Source organism: Triturus cristatus, chromosome 1_1, assembly GCF_964204655.1.
Source record: "Triturus cristatus chromosome 1_1, aTriCri1.1, whole genome shotgun sequence".
NCBI classification, from domain to species: domain Eukaryota; kingdom Metazoa; phylum Chordata; class Amphibia; order Caudata; family Salamandridae; genus Triturus; species Triturus cristatus.
This window is the reverse complement of record NC_140579.1, coordinates 1,230,752,111-1,230,757,110: the sequence shown is the minus strand read 5'-3', so window position 1 is coordinate 1,230,757,110 and position 5,000 is coordinate 1,230,752,111. Positions and strand designations below refer to the sequence as shown.

The 5,000-nt window shown below is 70.2% G+C and overlaps 1 protein-coding gene across 1 annotated transcript in view; it reads left to right on the top strand.

Annotated features, from left to right (window-relative positions):
• The window catches only part of LOC146871866 (synaptonemal complex protein 1-like), a 2,219,271-nt gene that overhangs the window by 867,459 nt on the left and 1,346,812 nt on the right, over positions 1-5,000 (top strand). The gene's annotated exons all lie outside the window — the stretch shown is intronic.

The following is a 5,000-nucleotide window of genomic DNA, read 5'->3' as shown; positions in this document are numbered from 1 at the left end:
GGTGCGGGAGCCCCCCGTCCTGCAAGCCAGCCGAGGGTCCGTGCGCTGGGAAGGGTGTCCACCGGGGCCCGCGGAGGCTCTCCCCAGCCTGGCTAGGGTTCGGAGGCTGGGCCCGGACCCGGGGCTTGTGCTCCGTGCCAGTGTCCCAGGGTGCGGGAGCCCCCGTCCTGTAAGCCAGCCGAGGGTCCGTGCGCTGGGGAAGGGTGTCCACCGTGGCCCGGGGAGGCTCTCCCCCGCCTGGCTAGGGTTCGGAAGCTGGGCCCGGACCCGGGGCTTGTGCTCCATCCCAGTGTCCCAGGGTGCGGGAGCCCCCCGTCCTGCAAGCCAGCCGAGGGTCCGTGTGCTGGGGAAGGGTGTCCACTGTGGCCCGGGGAGGCTCTCCCCAGCCTGGCTAGGGTTCGGAAGCTGGGCCCGGACCCGGGGCTTGTGCTCCGTCCCAGTGTCCCAGGGTGCGGGAGCCCCCCGTCCTGCAAGCCAGCCGAGGGTCCGTGCGCTGGGGAAGGGTGTCCACTGTGGCGCCGTGGAGGCTCTCCCCGGCCTGGCTAGGGTTCGGAAGCTGGGCACAGGCCCAGGGCTTGTGCTCCATCCCAGTGTCCCAGGGTGCGGGAGCCCCCGTCCTGTAAGCCAGCCGAGGGTCCGTGCACTGGGGAAGGGTGTCCACCGTGGCCCGTGGAGGCTCTCCCCGGCCTGGCTAGGGTTCGGAAGCTGGGCCCGGACCCGGGGTTTGTGCTCCGTCCCAGGGTGCGGGAGCCCCCATGTCCTGCAGGCCAGCCGAGGGTCCGGGCGCTGGAGACAGGGGTCCACCGGGGCCCGGGAAGGCTCTCCCCGGCCTGGCTGCTTTCAGAAGCAGGGACCGGGCCGGTGAGCAGGGGTGGCTAGCTTTATCTGCTACGCTGGCGGAGCGGAATTTTCTGCCCACCCCTATACGACCATGTGGTGCGGGAGCACCCGTCCTGCGGCCTGGTGAGGGTCCGGGAGCCCGTGACGGGGTCCATCGGGCCAAGGGAGGCTCCCCAGACCTGGCTTGGATCAGAAGCAGAGACCGGGCCAGGTGGGTGTGTGGCTGGCTAAGTGTTTTCCTTGCGGAAGTAGGAGTTTGGTTAGGGCTGGGTGAAATTTGCGGAATGCCTCTTCGTGAAATTTGGAAAAAAATTGTGGAAAACGAGCACATAACCTTAGGGACCGTGTGCCCGGGACTGGGGTCCCTCGTGCTTGGGCAGGCTCCCTGATCTCCCCGGCATGGCTGCGTTGAGAAGCAGGGACCGGCCCCGGGCCTCCTGATTTTTGGTCAGGGCCTGGGATCCCACGTCCTGCGGCCTGCCAAGTGTCCATCTGCCCTGGACAAGAGACCCTGGTGCAGAGCCCCGGAGCCCTGCAAGGGCAGGTGGGAGCCTTACCGCTATGGCTCGGTGTGGGCAGCTGGGAGTCCTTTCGGTCCCGGCCATCTGGCCGCACCTTTCCCTTGGCCATCTGGTCGCACGCAGTGCTTTCCAATGGGGCGACCAGATGGCCGGGCCAGTTTGGATGTCCTTATGAGGGCTCATTTGACTCCCGGATCCCAGTCAGGGCTCCAGGAGGTCGGGCGCATCCGCGCCTAGGATCCCCTCCGTCACTCGGAGCGCGAGAGTTACCAGAAAGGTGGGTAGCCTTCCTCCGGATTAGTAGGGGCAGGGTATGCCGGGACACCCCTCCTGGGGATGGCGGTCCTAAGGCGGGGACCAGATGGGCCAAGCCCGGACGACACTTCCCCGGGGTGTCCGGCGCTCCCTCCTCCAGCCCGCGGCGAGGCAAAGTGCCCAGGTCGGGCTCCATGGGTCCCCCGGGCGTCTGGGCCCCGGGAGCTCCGCCGGGCCTCCCATGCCTGAGGCCCAGCGTGGGGTCTACGAGCCCCCCCGAGGCCTGCAGCTCCAAAGCCCTGCAGCCCTGGAGCCCTTCAGCCCGTAGCCCAGGAGCCCTGCAGGCCCGGAGCCCTGCAGGCCTCGGAGCCCTGCAGCCCCGGAGCCCCGGAGCCTTGCAGCCCCGGAGCCCTGCAGCCCCGGAGCCCTGCAGCCCCGGAGCCCTGCAGCCCTGGAGCCCTGCAGCCCCGGAGCCCTGCAGCCCTGGAGCCCTGCAGCCCGGGGCCCTGCAGACACGGAGCCCTGCGTGGGCAGGCGGGAACCCTAGCGCGAAGGCTCGGGGTTGGACAGATGGGAGTCCTTTCAGTCCCGGCCATCTGGTCGCACCTCTCCCCTCGGCCATCTGGTCGCGCGCAATGCTTTCCAATGGGGCGACCAGATGGCCGGGCCAGCCTGGAAGTCCCGATGAGGGCTCATTTGACTCCCGGATCCCAGTCAGGGCTCCAGGAGGTCGGGCGCATCCGCGCCTAGGATCCCCTCCGTCACTCGGAGTGCGAGGGTTACAAGAAAGGTGGGTAGCCTTCCTCCGGATTAGTAGGGGCAGGGTATGCCGGGACACCCCTCCTGGGGATGGCGGTTCTCAGGCGGGGACCAGATGGGCCAAGCCCGGACGACACTTCCCCGGGGGGTCCGGTGGTCATTCCTCCAACCCGCGGCGAGGCAAAGTGCCCAGGACGGGCTCCATGGGTCCCCTGGGCGTCCGGGCCCCAGGAGCTCCGCCGGGCCTCCCATGCCTGAGGCCCAGCGTGGGGTCTACGAGAGCCCCCGAGGCCTGCAGCCCCAAAGCCCTGCAGCCCTGGAGCCCTTCAGCCCGGAGCCCTGGAGCCCTGCAGGCCCGGAGCCCTGCAGCCCCGAAGCCCTGCAGCCCCGGAGCCCTGCAGCCCCGGAACCCTGCAGCCCCGGAGCCCTGCAGCCCTGGAGCCCTGCAGCCCTGGAGCCCTGCAGCCCCGGAGCCCTGCAGCTCCGTCACTCGGAGCGCGAGGGTTACAAGAAAGGGGGGTAGCCGTCCTCTGGATTAGTAGGGGCAGGGTGTGCCTGAAGACCCCTCCGGGGCTGGCGGTTCTTTGCTGGGGACCAGATGGGCTACGCCCGGGCAACATCCTCCCAGGCGTCCGGGGCTTCCCTCCTCCGGCCCGCGGCGTGGCAAATTGCCCAGGGACGGGCTCCACGGGTCCCGGGCAGTCCTCCCCCCAGGGCGCCCGGGCCCGAGAGCTCCGTCGGTCCTCCCCGTGCCTGAGGCCCAGCCGCTGTCCCCGAGTCCCCCCCGGGAAGCAGAGCCCACCGAGCCCTTGGACCAGGCGGCAGCCCTACAGCTATGGCCCGGCTCTGGGCGGGCAGACAGGAGTCCTTTCAGTTGCCGGCCATCTGGTTGCTCCTTTCCCCTCGGCCATCTGGTCGCGCGCAATGCTTTCCTATAAGGGGGGCCAGATGGCTGGGCTGGCCTGGAAGTCCCGATGAGGGTCCATTTGCCTCCCGTATCCCAACCTGGGCTTCAGGAGGCCGGGCGCGTTCGCCCCAAGGGTCCCTTCTGTCACTCGGAGCGCGCAGGTTTCAAGAAAGGTGGGTAGCCTTCCTCCAGATTACTAGGGACAGGGTACTCTGGGACCCCTCTCGGTCCTCAGCCGGCAGCTGGACGGGCCCAGATGCTGCCCTGGTTCTGTCCCGGGGCCTGCCGCGTGGTAGGGTGCCCGGGACGGGGTCCGGAGGGCCCGGGCAGGCTTCCCCAGCGCCTGCGGGCCTGGGAGCCCCGGCTGGGTCCAGGGGCCCTGCCGGGCCCCGGGTCGGGGTCTCCGACCCCGTCCCCCGGCATACGGCACTCCCAAAGGCCCGGGACGGGCTTCCGTTGTGTCCGGGGAGCCTCCCCTCGCTCGTCTGGGTTCAGGAGTTCCGTCCGGGCCCCTGGGGGCCCCGGGGAGGGCGGCCTCCCCGCCCCGGGCTCCGTCATGGGTCCTGCCGCGTGGCAGGGTGCCCGGGGCGGGGTCCGGAGGGCCCTGGGATGCTTCCACTGCGCCTGCGGGCCTGGGGGCCCCGGATGGGTCCAGGGGCCCAGCCAGACCCCGGATTGGGGTCCCGGCCCCGGGCCCCGTCCCCCGGCACTCCCAAAGGCCCGGGACGGGGTTCCGTTGTTTCCGGGGAGCCTCCACTCGCTCGTCTGGGTTCAGGAGCTCCGGCCGGGCCCCTTGGGGCCCCGGGGACGGCGCCCTCCCCCCCGCCCCGGGCTCCGTCCTGGGTCCTGCCGCGGCAGGGTGCCCAGGGCGGGGTCCGGAGGGCCTGGGGATGTTTCCCCTGCCCTTTCCCCTTTCCCTTCGGCCATCTAGTCGCGCCTGTCCCCTCGGCCATCTGGTCGCGCACGTCCCTTCGGCCATCTGGTCGCGCACAATGCTTTCCAATGGGGCGACCAGATGGCCGAGCTTGCCTGGAAGTCTCGATGAGGGTCCATTTGCCTCCTGGATCCCAGCGAGGGCTCCAGGAGGTCGGGTACATTCGCGCCTTGGGTCCCCTCTGTCACCTCGTGCGCACGGATTACAAGAAAGGGGGGTAATTTTCCTCCGGATTACTAGAGAGAGGGTCAGTCGGACCTCCATGAGGTTTGGCAATTCTGAATCAGGGGAAGGCAGACCCGGGGCCCGCCCGCCGGGGCCCCCCAGGGGCCCGTGTACGCTCCTGCCTCTCAGCCCCTTCCCGATGGTCCTTTTTCGCCGGGTTTGCTGGGTCAGACCTCCGTGAGGTCCGGCGATCGCGAGATGGGGAAGGCAGCGCCCGGGCCTGCCCGCTGGGGCCCCCAGGGGCCCGGGTATGCACCTGCCTCTCAGCCCCTTCCCGATGGTCCTTTTTTCTCCGGGTTTGCTGGGTCAGACCTCCGTGAGGTCTGGCGACTGCGAGACGGGGAAGGCAGCGCCCGGGCCCGCCCGCCGGGGGCCCGGGTGCGCGCCTGCCTCCCGGCCCCTGTTGATGGGCCCTCCCTTTGAGCCGCTCGCCCCGGAAGCAGGCAGGGATCTGAAGCCGCCATCCCCCCCGCGCAGGGCGGCCTGCAGAGGGGATGCCCCGGCCGTACTCTGATCGATTGGGCACTCTCGGTCCGTTTAGGGATGGACTGCTTGGCCA